Source organism: Neodiprion lecontei, chromosome 6 (assembly GCF_021901455.1).
Source record: "Neodiprion lecontei isolate iyNeoLeco1 chromosome 6, iyNeoLeco1.1, whole genome shotgun sequence".
Classification (NCBI taxonomy): domain Eukaryota; kingdom Metazoa; phylum Arthropoda; class Insecta; order Hymenoptera; family Diprionidae; genus Neodiprion; species Neodiprion lecontei.
Genome location: NC_060265.1, coordinates 8596311 through 8610688, shown reverse-complemented (window position 1 = coordinate 8610688; position 14378 = coordinate 8596311). Strand labels below are relative to the sequence as shown.

Genomic DNA, 14378 nt, shown 5'->3' with positions numbered 1-14378 from the left:
ATGCTATACTAATCGTGTAAACGGTTGCCTAATTCAGTGGCACAATATCCTTTTTCTGAGGTCGCATTGTGGGGAGTTTTTCGTGTCAGTATGCTCTTAAAAAACACACGCACACACACATATACACCGTTGAGAGTTTCTTGGGGTTTGAATCGGCCGTGTGGCTATCACCTATCGATCGCATTAGGTAACGGAAATAAGTCTCCAATGAGCAACGGTAAATGACCGGGCTTGTGAGTGTAGTTACAAGAATACCGAACCGTAACAGGAATTCGTGAGCTCGTAAGAAATTTCTATTATCCTTATTTTCCAGTCCTGAAAAAAATGTTTTCCAGACTTTTCATCGATTCGATTCATTTTCGAGGCTTGACAGAAACAAATCGCGTATCTGAATTGTTTCGGTCCATCGACCAGTTGATACAAAACCTCAAAAGTTTCCACTTATTCCGAGTTCTGATAAGAATAAAAATTATTCATTAACGCAATACGTATATCCTCAAGTTCGTCGTTTTGTACTTTTGGCTTACATTGCCAAGATTCATTCAAGCTTTAGGACCTCGTTACTGGGATCTTACGCCATGCTTGATCGATCGAAACGTCATGTAGGTACACCACAATGAAAAGTTCGAAAATTTATGAAGTCATGCGGTGTAAGAAGCGTGAACGAAGCGAGTATCTAGGCTACAATCGGGATGAGGCCCGAATTTGTCTGTCAATGAGAATGATGGATTCAATTGACGACAGCGAGAGTGACGCGTCAGGTGTTATTTGAAATAATGATGGTTAATAATTCCATCCACGCGCTGGTCCGACACGAAAAATACTGTCTCCGAACTTTGCGATGCCATTCAATTTCGCGGATGTGTGACCAGCGGCGCGAAGCTAATCGCAAGTCATGTCGCGGCTTCTCGCGGAATCGCTTATCCTTACTACGTGTTTACTTTTGCGTCATATATGCTCGGGTCTAACGGCGCTCTGCTCGTTCCTTGAGGTATAGAAAAATAATACCGACTCCGAGTCGATCCAACGAGGTATATAGTATTACAGGATAATGAAATTTTCGTGCTAATATTAGCAGAAGATTATTGACACGTTCACGCCGAACTCTTACGAAGTATGAAGGAATAAAAGGATATCATGAACTCTTTTTTTACAGCCGACACGTCAATGGACTACAAATTTTTTCCATTGAAGCGATATTTCAACGGTCCATCAATATCTGTGTAGCGAGTATTCTCTTGCATATATTTCTATTCATCGCATTCGTTCAAATGTGATAGAAAATTTGTATTTAGGCTACTTGACAAAAGCTCCTTGCGTCAAACTGTTTCGTGTACTTTGAAATAATAACACAGTCATGAATCGCAGTCGATTCTTGAACGGTTTTAAGTACAAAGTTCGTTAGGCTATAGCTTGAAAAGTTACCTGGACAAAATATGCTTTGTTTATAACCGCGACGAGTTTGACATCGTACATATTCCCTCTGTGCATTATAACACACGTCTTGCTGCGCAAAATGAAAAAGTTTCCGAATACTTTGCGAGGTCATTTTCCATGGAACATATCAAGATACTGTTTCGAGTTTATAGTTTCGGAAATGCTGTCGCATAAAATCAGCAATGCACCATGACGCAGGGTGACTGGCTCGCGTAGCGAGGGTGTAAACCAGTTTGAAATTTCATTTCTTATTTCCCAGCAGGTATTTATTCGACGCGAGTTTCTGAAATCAGCTCCGCGCTGCCGCAATTGGCTTCCACCCTCTTTCCTCAGCTTTCTGCTTTGTTAGCGCACTTCCATCGCGTGAAAACGCCCCTATTATTCTTCCGACCTCCCTCTTGTTCGCCTCTCTCTCTCTCTCTCTCTCTCTCTCTCTCTCTCTCTTGCTCCTGCTCCTTGCAATTCTGACCGTTGTTCTCTTTTCCTTCGAGCTTGGGCAGTACGGAGCAGCGCCCTTCATGCTACCTACCTTTTTATTGCAGGTGATTTCTTACGGGATATCTTTTTGATACCGTTAGGAGACCCGGCTAAGGGCGCCCAGGCGTCAGATTTCCTGCCTGAGACGTATACGTATATATGTAGTACATCCCAGAGTTAGCGGGTAATCCGAAAAACCGCGTAATCGTGGCGTGATAAAAAAAAAAAAAAATTAATAAACGATGGTACGACAGCTTTGAGGGAAAGAAAATAGATACATGGGATACAATAATCAATTTCGTCAGACGTCTTTTGGAGTCGATCGTAAAAGTCGAATGAATCTATTTTTATAATTTAATGATAAGAAAATGGCGTTGATACTATGAGATTAAAAATTCAAGCAAATATGTACTCTCGGATTGCGTAATTCCGACGGAAGGACGGTTCGCGATGGAACATAAAATTTCTTCTTCCAAGCTCGATGAAGTTTCCCTGCAAAAAACGAGAGCCGGAACTCCCTCGAGGGATTATTTCAGCTTCGCAAACGACCAGCTCGACGGGAAACCAGCGATGTTAATTCCCTTCAAACTCGCAGAAAGACTCTTTTATGCTGCATTTTGTTTCACGTTTAGCTTTTTGTCGTATTCTCGTTTCACGTCTAGTTACAGTACAGCTACTCACTTTTGTATCCTCGTCAACGTTCGGTCCACAAACAGTTTTTCAACAAACTACGTTACTAGCATTATTGTCATTAATCTCCCCAATGAAAAATGCTTTGGACGTTTTTTCTTTTCTTCCAATTACATTACCTCTATACAATCGCAAGAGATTTTCTCAACGTCAGATTTTACTATTGTTACCGAATTTTTTTTCATTATGTATTATTTATAATCCCGCAGACCGGCAAACTCACAACGCATACGGTACAAAACGTGAACGACAAAAGGCGCAACAATAATCAACGAAGTTAATTTTTCTGCCCCGCAGATACTGGAGGTCAATGTTAATTAGCAATATTAATTGATTGCTTAAATCGCTTCGTGAAACGTTTTAAACTGTAAACGTATCACTGAGAATCATTGATGAATATCGCGGTACGTGAACTCGGGGGCGACAGATAAGCTCTGACCCTGGTTCGTTATAACATTATCCGTCATACGTGTGCGAATGTATCCGTTCACTCATACAAGCGTGGCATCCGTGAGACTGCGCGCGTTTCCAACGCGTATGATAATTAATTCAATCGCGTTAATCGGCACGTAACCCGTACATGCACGCATGACGAGTCTGCGTTATACAGCTTACACTGTATCTTTTTCACAGTATCACTTTGAATGTAACGGAATTTAGGTCATTGATAAATCAGTGCCGTGGGTGACGTAGTAATTTTCATTATGAAATTTTATACTGCAGATAAAGTTAAATTTCATCAAATATTAACTCTACTGGCGATCAGCGTCGGAACGAATAAAACGTTGGAACAGTGATCGAACCCACTATTTTTTATCGACGAAACAATTAGTCTTATTGCGAAACCGCTCTCCTTGGAGAGTTGTGGTCTCGCAAAGTAAATTTAAAGATTTCTTTTCTCTCTCTTTCTCTCTTGGGTTCTCAAACTTATTTCTGATACTTCGACTGGTCCGAAATATTATAAAGACACGGCCTGCGAGAATGATTATCTCGTACGTAATGCTGAATAATTAAACAATCACGTGAAAGACAAAACGTTGGTCATAATCGCGGACGCGTGTAGGAGTGGAATCACGTTTCATGTACGAGAAAATTTTTTTACGCGAATATCGTTGAACCTGATAACCGTATCTGCATATAATGAACGTATCCTTGTTTGTGAATAAAAAACGGTTTCCTTTCAGCAACGAATACGCAAGACTTTTGATACGCTCATAAATTATACGACTGTGTTTTATACTTGGTAAAATTCGCTTCTTTTTCTTCGTTGCTAATTATTATATCAAGGCCAATACTTTCACCTCGCTAGCTATTCGTGCACAATACCTGTGCAATTTGTCACACGGGTGAATAGGTACATTATCATTTGTCAACGACTCGCGATCTGCGCATTGTTGCATAAATTGATATATTGCGTCATGCTTGATGGGGCAAAATTTGCAATATAGCAAAATCCAAGCTCCAATTGCACAATCATTTTCCAAATTAAAACCCATTCTATATCCAAATGCCAGCAAGTATTTTCTGAGAAAAGAAAAATATACTCGTTCAGGTATCTTATCTCATGACAAATTAACACGATGCGCATAATTGTTTTGTTGAACGTAGCTAATCGCAACCAGAAACCTTCACCAAAAATATAAACAATAAATTGTGAGTTGACTGGAATAAAATGGCGATAGAATTTCTGATCGACTCGAAGAAGCACAGCAGTCTGAACGAGTTTGTAATTCTCGTCACCTTAAAAAATCTTGACTTACGAGTTCCGAATCGCTTGTGACGAACCAAAGTACAAGCTGTACATAATACAGTAGAAGCACGCGCGTTGGCCGCAAATTCATTTCCCCCTCCATTCCGCCTGCGCACTCTGGGTGCGCAAAAGTTGCGCTCGGCGCGGCGGGAAATTTTGAACGCCCGGTGCAGAGTGACGGAAGTTTTGGCGCGACAAGAAGCGCGTTGGCGTTGAAAAATACACCCGAATGACCGTCGCGACGGTTACTTCACGTGAGTTTGTTTTGAACGAAAAGGAGGAAAAAAGAAGTCGAGTTGGTCAGGCCTGAGCGGTTATTAAATCCGAACGAGTTGTGTAATATATTCTTATGTCAGCTCACTTAGCACCGGTGGCAATGGCCGTATTCGAGGTTCGTGCAGCGGGTGAAAGTACCTACTTTGAGAAGTTCTCATTGTCTGGCGTATCAATTTGCCGTTTCACCTCGTCTCCTCGCCGTCCCTTCTTTTCTCTCAGTCTCTGTCGCCGCGTCTGTCTCTGGATTTTTCGTTTTTCTCGTCTCGACTCTCGCCGCTCATCTCCTCGCTTTTCTCACCGCTTATTATACGCTTCGTTATGCAAGAATACCTAACGCTTGTAACATATGCACGTATATGTTTCGATACAAAAATATTTCTACCGCGATAATTCGCGATTCAACTACTTCGATTTGGCGACCTGATTTCGCACCGGAATCACGCGAACATCGCAGATATCCGTGCACGTGCTACTGATTTAAAAAAAAAATCCTGCACGGTATTTTTCCATCCACCGATTCGTCTTCGGAGCGGATAACTGAGCAAGCCTTTTAGACTGCGATGATACTTGTTCGGAAACTTTTTATTTTTAGAAAAAGAAAATTCATCACATTCTTAAAATTAGCAAACCGTTTCATTGGAATTTCGGGATCACACCGTGGATGAGTAAAATATTTATCACAGCTTCGCGAGACAAAATTTTGTATCGAATGAAAAAGCAAAGAATGTTGGTACCTTAAGAACTTGCAAATTTTCTTCGATATTGTTATCGTTATTATTTCATTTCTCGTTTTTTAGTCGCGGAGAATATTGAAAGAAAATTCAATTTGTTTGCTCTAAACGTGTCTCGTCGAAGAACAATTTTATTTTCTACAGATAGTGTTTCAAATACAATTGGTTAGTTACATTAGAAGAATTCTGGTTTATAAAGATCTGCTTCTACGATATATTAGCAAAATTGCCCACGTTCTCGAAAGTATAATTTCTTGCCACATGTTAATATAAAAATCCGTGAGCTGTAACATTCACAACTGAAATTTTGCTGCGATCGTTACTATTCGGACCGCATTTCATTGTCGATGTTTAAATGAAAGGTAATATTTTGTTTTTCATGAAAATCGATGGATTTCGTGATTTATCATCCAATAAATTCTCTCTTCACCATTATTAAACAATATTCAATGTACCAACGGATGTTTTGAACCGACGATCTGGAATTCGAGGAGATCTAGCGCTGAGTTCCACATCACGAGTCGATACCGATTTCCACGTCTATCTAATTTCCGTGTCACTGTTTCACTGAGGCGCGCTGGCACGAAAAAAAAGTAGCTCAAAATGGTAATACCGCAACGACTCGGTGTGAATGCGCACATACATGCTCCTGCGTAAATGTACGCGTGAGGTAAATCGATTTCGTAATCGAATTCGTTGCATCGAAAGTTTATCCTTGAAATTGCGAACAACGCGTTCTTCGCAGCCCCAAGGCTGAGCACGTATGGAATCGGGCTGATAATTCGTGCCGCATTTATCGAGTTGGGCAACCCGGCCGAACCTTGCATTTCGCCAATCGATATCTAACCGTCCTTCTCCGTTCGTCGAGAAATTTCAAAAATTCCCAGTACAACATCAGTTCCGTATCAAAAGCAGCCGATTCTTTCGCGATCCGATCGAGCGAAGTTAATAGTATCAAAAATTGGGGAAAGAATCGGGAAATTTCCTGTAACGCTAAAGCTTCAAGGTTCGCGATTCATTAGTCGAAACTTTGCTCGTTATTTATACTTTTTATCAACTTAGTCTCGACTGCACGATTTTTCCCCGTGTGTTTTTTCACCTCGCTTACAACTTTCGAGACGATTGTTACCGACCGTCGGAAAATTCGCTGTTACACAGGATATCATTCGACCACGTATACTGGATTCGATTTGACGCGTATCGTGGGGTGTTATTCCGGCAATCACGTCATGCGATCGTTTCGCGACTTGGAAAAAGTTGGAGGATTGGTACTGTGTTTTTTTTCACTCCCCTTTTAACCCGCGACAGAGTTGTCACGTTGGGAAAAAGATTGCTCACGTGGTACTCCATCATTGTTGTTCTGCACGTATTGGCAAAAGAAGGAAGAAAGGAAGAAGAAGAAGAAGAAGAGAAAAGAAAGAAAAAATAAAATTTTCCGAAGATCTCAGATGCTACGCTTAAATAATGTTATACTTTGCGACGGTCGTTGAGTGATATATTTGCTGCAATCGTGTCGAATGGAAATCAGTTCGCCATGCCATTTTTATCATCGTAACGATCTCATTCCGTTCTTCAGCTGTCGCGTTATATTTTACCTACCGAGGAATCAGTTTTCCTTATACGAAAATAGTACGTATCAATATATATTCTATCGATACGATATAGTTAGAAAAACGAAGAAAACAATTGATGATTTGAATTCTTGGTTAGCTTCAAGTTATTTCGATGTGTTCCCATCGCGGAGTAATTCTATTTCGATGAAGCTGATCCCTGCGTTATTTAGTCACTGATATGAAATTTCGTGCTCATAAAACTTTGCCAGTTTCTCACTTGTCAAAAAAAAAAAAATAAAAAAAAAAAAAAATACGCTGTAAAATTTTCAACGAAAGTTTCCGTGACTATTTTCCACCGTGGCCGTAAAAGTATCTTTAAAATTGAATCTCTTCGGGGATTTTTCGCGAGTTAATTAATTTTCGGAATCTCGAAATATTATTGCTGATACTTGGGACAGTGCTGAGAGAAAATGAAAAACAAATTCAGTTCGGCAAACGCGGAAAAATCCAGCGTATGTACGTCAAAGTGTGAATTATGGCGCGTCTTTGAAACATTATCGAGGAAGACTTTTAGGTGGATACGTTTTTTAAGTATAAAAATATAAATCGATTGATAAGAAAAAAAAAGGTTCCCTCGCGGGGAAATAATTATCCTTTGGAGTGAAATACAGACCCCGGTATTTGTTTCCCTTTCCTCCCGCACCAACACCGGTAACAGCTCGCTGGTATTGATCGTTCTTGAATATTCTTCAAGCTTGAAAAATTCCTGTTTTTCTTCAAATTACGGTATTATACCCAGAGACCGTGGTGTATTATACAGACCGAGTCTCCGCCGCTAGTGACGTTGAATTTATACACTGCCGAAAAATTGTTCGAACTGAGTGTTGTACAGCTGAAATATTTTACCAGGGTGTGGAGCAGGAATTTTTGAATCTCTAGAACGAGTCTTCGTCAAAAATTTAAAAAAGATTCTCCTTCGGGGAACCTTTAAAGCGGATTCGTGCCAACCCGTCGCATAAAAGTAAATAAAATATAAGGTAAAACAGAAATATAGAAATGAAAATATGGCATTCCGGAGAGACGTGAATTAAATTTTCGTCGTTCCGAATGTCCGGAAATATCGTATTATATATTCAATGCTTTGACTCGCTGAAAAATTTCATAACACGTAATTTTCTATTATCATTAAATTTTTTTACTTTATCGCGGCGAGAGATTGGTATTTAGAAAACCAGATATCGCAAAGAGCGAACGGGTTTAATTCAAACTCGAATTATGTCCGAATGACTTTTCGGCGAAATATTGCCTTCTGTTACAAGTCCAACGGTGAATTCGGAACGATGCGAAGATTTTGTCTCTCGCGTAAGCTTCGCGATTTAATTACGTATTTATACCAATGCTTTGGCACAAATGTACTCCGGCTTAATACACATTTAAAAATCAACCGGGGTTACACGCGTCGCTTTCGAGTTCGAGAGTGGATTTATATTAATACCTTCACTCACTCTCCGCAGTATGAAATTCATTAACCATCCGCCTCTGATGTTCTCGTCAACAGAAACTCCGCGTAAACTCGATTTTCGTTACCAGTTTCAGACCCTCGTCAGTACCCTTATTCTCAAACGTTTTTCAGAAAATCTCAATTACACGCTCCCATTCATTATAATTCTAAATTTATGGCCTAATGTCATTCCTGTTTTTTTTTTTTCTTTCAAAGAAAGAAAAAAATCAAGCAGCAAAATAGCATTTCTCTTTAACATAACTAGAAACAGTTTGATGGAAAAAAAATATACATGCGTATAAATCTGTGTCATCAGTTTTTGTCAGACTTACAGATTCGCATATTTCGAAATCAAAGAGCGTCTTTGCGGAGTTTCACCAGTTTGTATACGTATTGCAGAGCCTTTGGAGGGACGAAAAATTTTAGGAAAAATAGACGTTAAATAAATACGAGCTCTGTGCGTGCAGCGGAAGCTTGATAAGTCGCGTTACACGACCAGGGTGAATAAATAACTCACGCTACTTACCGAGCCTGTAATTACCGTGACGCCGAGTCGAGATGGCGAATTTAGGCGTAAACCTACGAACTGCCGGAACTTCCGACGGGCTTACCTCCCTTTGAATGCTCTTGCTTTTTTTTTTTTTTTTTTTTACCCCCAACTCGTTAAAACGACGCCATCGTGACTCGGGATCTCCCTAATTATTTTCGTTAATCAATAAAGCCAGAAAGCTCGGCACGGCTCGCTCTGTGGATGACTAATTCTATTTTTCTTTTTAACTGTGTCAAGCGCATGATGCTGTGCGCGTAAAATGGCTCGAAATTATTTTCCCTGACAAGGAAAGGAGAATGGGAAACTAATTTTCATGTTCTTGTACATACATGTATTAATATCAATTTATGGGGTGAATAGAGTGGCGAAAAAATTCACTCGTAAGAAACTTTTTTCTGTAACAAGTCTGAAATCAAGTCGTTCTCAAAAATCGTTGTCTTACAGCTTGCATAGTAATCGGATTTCTGTTATTTCAAGAAAGAAAAGTACCAAATGCATACGCTTTGATTACGGTAATATGTTTTCATTCAGTGAAATGTTGACGGCGTATTAATTTCAATAATGACGATTTAATTAACAGATTGGTTTCGCGATACTGCAGAGCCGTTGCGTTAACGCGATTGTTTTTTGCGATGCCGAATCGGTGGTTTACATCATTCGGTTAATTACACGGACGATATTTGTAATGTAGGAATAATCCAGTGTCCAGCTAACGAATTTCAGCCTCGTTGTTACAGGTGTAACGCGGGTAATGAAGCAAGAGTTATGGTTCGATTAATCGTCGGCTGCCTATTAGAATAACACGCCATTGATCGCGAATCGTCTAATCGTTGCCCGTTACTGTGCTGCATAAAATGCGTAACTGGAAAGTAACGGGTATTGGGGTGGGGGTCAAAGTTTGGAAAAGTTAGTTTTCAGGAAGGTAGAAACTAACGGGTCAGGTATCGAGGTGGGGGTAAAAACTTTTTTTCAAATTTTGACCCTTACCCCATATTCCCGTTACAACTTCCAGGTACGCATTTTATGCGGCACAGTAACGGGCAACGGTTGCACGATTCGTAATTTTCGAACACGCGAAAATAAAATTAAGAATGATGAATCATTCGAAATCTTTTGTTATTTTATTTTCGCATGTTTGAAATTTCGATATATCGGCCATTCGAAATATTGACCATTCCAAGGTTTTACCCCCACTCGGATATTGGATTTCGCGCAAGAGGAGGTCAATAACTTCGAGCTGATTTGACAAAATTTCATGGAAATTAATTTATTCCGGTTACGCGTCATGTTATATACACCGAAAAGTAACGGTGAAGCATCAAAGCCTGATGATTATACACGCGCGATGCGAGCGATGACTGATTGATTCCTGGTCCGATTGTTCCGGGTGCAAAAGTAGCGTGGATAATAACAATTAAAACTCGAATCTCTGGCACAGGGCAAAATTGTCGATTAACGATCAAAGTCAATCGCGTGTATAGAACCGACCGATCCGAGCTGGCACTGACTAATTGGATTATTATTCAATAACCCATGAACGGTGAAAGAATAATCCGCACTGATTCAAATTGCCGTAACAGCACTGAAAAGAAAAGGACAAAAAGGAAACGAAAAAAATAATATAAAAAACAGAAATCGCCTAACAATCAACGACATATCTAATCGTAAATTCAATCACCGATTGAAAAATTATTTGTACCAAATTGGGGTCAGGGTTGAAGTTCCGGATTTAAAGAGCTCCGAGAACGTCTAATTTTGAATTATTTGGTGGCGAAACTTGAAGTAAGGAAATCAAACTTTCATAAAACAACAAAGATTCGATCGATTCAAAACCCGACGGCTCAAAGTTCCAAAATGTAACATTTCGAAAATTCAAGTTCCGATAGAAGAAAATTCCGAAAAATAACGTTTCGATAAAATAAAATTTCAAAAATTAAAATATACATACACAGCGTGATTTACTCAACGAGTGGGTGTAAAAAATCAGAAAAACCGAAAATCAGAATGACCAGGATTCCGAACGTAAGAATATCGAAAATCCAAATAAAGAAAGATCAAAAGTGGTTGAATTTTACCAAGCCAGAAATTGACAGAACAGAATATCTTGGATCATTCCGAATTTCGTTGTTCTAGATTAAAAAATTTTCTCATTTTCGCCGAACTTGCCGAACTTTGACTTGTCGGAGTTCTGCCCTTTCCGGACTTTGTACTTTCGGAACTTTGAGCATCGGGTTTTGGACCGTTCGAAACTTAGATGTTTCGTGAAAGTTAGATTCCTTTACTTCAAGTTTCGTCAGCAAAAAATTCGCAATTCGTCGCATTCGGAACTCTTAAAATACAGAATTTCAACCCCGCTCTCGGAATTGAAACATTAAACAACGAATCGTCGAAACGAGCGATGATCGATTTCACGTTCACACTTATTAGCGAAATAACCATTCCATCGTACGTTTCTAATCAACCGGTCGCCATGCAAGCATCGTTCGCTGAGGGAATGCGCGTGATGGATCGGCCGCAAACCACGAGCCAAAGGGTAATGGACGCGTGGAAAATCTGGGATTGATGGACGACGAAATATCGTTCGAATTACACCGCAGTTTTTGAGGTAGCACAAGCTCGGCGTAATCGCGATGCTGAATACACATCGTCATCCACTTGTTGTCCCCGCACCGTTGTGCTTCCATCCGACAAAGTCGTCGTTCCGATCGAGCGGCTATGTAGGACCTCCAGGAGTTACTCGGCAAGGTGCCAAGGACGTTGCCAGACTCCGTGATAAAAGAATTAGAAAAAAAAAAAACAACAGCCAGAAAACAGCTCAGGCCTGAAGAGTGAGAGTGCGCCGCTGCACTGCAGACTCGATGTAATCAACTTTTGAACAGAGTTTCTTTACCGCACGGATTATACCTCAATGAAAACCGATCTCGAAGCAAGGTTGCGCGGAATTGTGATACCCATTGTTTGACGATTGCGCAATACGACTTCTTTGTACCGCCGAACTGTTTGTCTGCATTACTGTTTCGCCGTGCTTGATGCTTTTTTTCTTTTTTTTTTTTCATCTATTTATTTAAACAGTGTCTCAAGTTTTTTTAAATACCTTTTTTCTCTCCACTCAGCTACGACTGGACGACTCTAAGCTTTTTCTAATATTCATGCCTCAATTCTCAAGGACGTTACGCAGTCGTTTCTCAATTATTAAACAACTCGTGATTACATCTGTCTGATTCAGACGGTTCGTCGCGATCGCTTCGTTTAAACAATCAGTTTTGAAACTTCGAAGGATGGTCAGTTTTTATTATTCTCCCGGTTTGCGCAGCTGGGATTAATTGGTAAAATTGATGTATGAATAATTTTTTCAATTTTAAGGTTATTAGAAAATTAAGCACACGGTTTATTTCAATCTCAATATATGACAATTTTAACGTGTCGGCGAACAGGTGATTCGATTGCCCTGTTATTGGCAATTTTCTGCGCTTTCCAAGACAATTGCAGATGATACTTGAAGGTTCGAAATTGATGAAATTTCCTGTAATCGGATATTCGTGTCTAATCGTAAACGGTACAGAACAAAATATATGAAACACGAATGAAACGATGCAATATCATCGAATCATCGCTCAAAGTTAACGGCATTACTTGTCGTCGACGCCTCTCTGCGTTCCATTAATTATTGGGCCAAAGCTTATTGAGCACCGGTGAACAAGGCAACAAATACCGGCAGCTAGAACGAATCGTTATTATTCCTTTGAGTCATCGTTGAGAACCAGTCAACGAAACCAATGTTAGTTATCATATCCCATTGGAATTATTGCATTCGAACGATTTTCCTCGCACTCGAACTTTCTAACCAAGCGAAGATTTTACTTTATATATTCCAACGTTGGATTCTCTGTGGAAGTCGATCGATTACACAAAATCATCGTTGTCGACGCCTTCTCGATTCCTCGTTCGGATTTCGTGTCAATTTTGCACACCTCGTGAAAATGGGGTCCGTTCTTCGACTGGCTAAAATCGTGCTCGAGGGTATAAAAATGAATAGAAGCAAATAATTACAGGAGTGGCAAAGAGAGCCTGAAATCGTAAAGTATTTCTCACTCTCCGAATCGTGGGAGGGATCGCCAGGCACTTTATCAACTCAATCACTCGCCCAGCGCACACATGTTGAAGAAATTAAATTTCTTGTCGCTCTTAAAACGCACTAGGATGGATAAGGCCTCGGAGGAACGCGACGACGCCTTGAAAATAGCGCAAAAACTTGGTACATCGAAGCACGCTAGGCGACCTCGGGACGTCTTTAGGCTCTTGCATCGGGTGTTTGACGCCACGGTCCGACATCTGGCATCTCTGAAAATCCCCCGCTTCGCTCGTATAAACAGTTTCGTCTTGAAACCAACCGTCTTACGTTTGTTGATCTTGCATTACATTCACTCGGCGACAAAACCTCGGACCCTTTTCCATAATTACCGGCTCACCCTTCCATTGCTTCAAGGCACCACGTCACCCTTCGGGATTGAATTTTCCTTACCTGAAACAGAAGAAAACACATGCTTTTATTGCCCAGCGAAAGTGGCGCTTTTGCTGATTAGCACAAGCACTCTGCCGCTTCACTTGTCAAATCTGACTAAGCGGCACTAACAATAACAGACCGATTTATTGACTAAAGAAATGAAACGAGAATTTTGCTCTAGCCAGAGCTGTCAAACAGCCTAAATATCCTTTAAGAAATTGGGCGGTATGATGTTATTATACGCTGTAACGATTAAGTAAGCTGTTACGCTGACTTCAAATGATTATTCGCAGCTTCTTGATACAGTTCCATAAGTGCCATTGGTATGATAAATGATTTATTCCTCGATTTGCAGAGGTTCAAATTTTTATTACTCGTTTTTTATAACGCGTTTCGTCTCTATTCAATAACTCTGGTACAAAATACCATATAGTCAATTCTTGAGCAATATGGACGTTGATTATGTTAAACTCGTTCTAGACAATTTCGTACAACGAGGGTTGAACTTTGGGATTTATTTTTAGAATATGGACAAAATTGAAGCCAAGTACCGAAACGCAGTGACGAGGTTGTAGGGACGATATCATCGAGACCTTATTCTCCTTTGTGAACAGAATATGCGGGCATCGTGAAGTATTTTTATTGCGGGTTAAAGCGGCCTAAGAATTGTCTAACGATACCTTTTTCCATGCCGTTATTCCGTTCCATTCTGCTATTGAAGGCGCGTACTGCGTGGGATAATTACCCGGGTTATTACCCCAATTATCACGACGCGGGGTCGCACGGAAATGAATTCTTTCCCAGAAATGTCGATAGAAAATAGAAAATTTCGAGGCCTAATGCGATTTGCGATCTTCTATTGTGCGAATAACTGTCAAGTCAATGTCCCTTCACGTCACTTTTGGCTTA

General features: G+C 40.2%; 1 protein-coding gene across 2 annotated transcripts in view; it reads right to left on the bottom strand.

The window, feature by feature from the left end:
• LOC107218459 (brain tumor protein) overlaps positions 1 to 14378 on the bottom strand; it is a 157907-nt gene that overhangs the window by 79085 nt on the left and 64444 nt on the right. Inside the window, exon 3 of one of the 2 annotated variants that reach the window (XR_006904910.1) lies at positions 12599 to 13487. The exons of the other annotated variant lie outside the window; for it this stretch is intronic. The gene's annotated coding sequence lies outside the window, so the exon portion shown is untranslated. Of the gene's footprint in view, positions 1 to 12598; positions 13488 to 14378 lie in introns of those variants that run through there. 2 annotated transcript variants of the gene reach the window in all.